Genomic DNA, 984 nt, shown 5'->3' on the forward strand with positions numbered 1-984 from the left:
AAACACTTCAAGGGCAGGTGGGAGATAAGGGAGCTCGCTTATGTCTACCGATATCGCTCAGAGCCTGGGAACTACGATGTTTTGGAATATCCAAGCCGTTGGGATTCTCATTACTTTGGCGCGGTTCTTCCCGGGCGGGAAAGTGTCTCATTGGTATAGAGTCTGTTTGAACTTTGTTCATGTTACCTGCTTGATGTATTGCACGCCATTCTAAACAGAAATCTTGTTAGTGACACATCTTTTAATAAAGTCATCCTCGTGACTGAGAAGTGGCTCGTTGATTGATGGTACCATTACAGATACATAGAAAAATGCTTCCGGATTCTTGGAATTTAGCCATAATTTCTCTGATACATAAAAAAGACACAGATGCAAAAGTAATTAAAAATTACCATCCCATCTCTCTACTCAACGTAGATTATAAGATCTTTGCATCTATTATAGCAGCTCGACTAAGAAAAATACTTTCTGAAATAATTCACTGTGACCAAGAGGGTTTTTTACCACACAGACAGGCTAGACATAATCTGAGAATAATCATGAATGTTTTGGAATATGCAGAGGCACATCCAGACAAACAGCTGGCGATATTATTCTTAGATGCTGAGAAGACGTTTGACAACATCGCCTGGGATTTTATGATAGAGCATTTAAAGAGCGTCTTATGTGAAGACTTTTTTGTTAATGTGATAGAAACTATTTACACTACCCAAAAGGCTAGAATAATGAATAATGGAGATATGACACCTGAAATAACTATTGCTAAAGGTACGAGACAGGGATGTCCCCTTTCTCCCCTACTTTTTATATTTACTATCGAAATATTGTTAGAGCATATGAAAAGACAGGTGGATAGTGGGAATTAAAGCTAAAGGTGAAGAGTACACCATTCAAGCTAATGCAGATGATCTAGCAATTATACTTTTGGATCCATTGGACTCACTAGACAGAACTGTTAGAGGAATTTGGCCGTTTGGCAGGCTT

Source organism: Gekko japonicus, unplaced genomic scaffold (assembly GCF_001447785.1).
Source record: "Gekko japonicus isolate JY-2015 unplaced genomic scaffold, Gekko_japonicus_V1.1 scaffold79, whole genome shotgun sequence".
In the NCBI taxonomy this organism is placed as follows: domain Eukaryota; kingdom Metazoa; phylum Chordata; class Lepidosauria; order Squamata; family Gekkonidae; genus Gekko; species Gekko japonicus.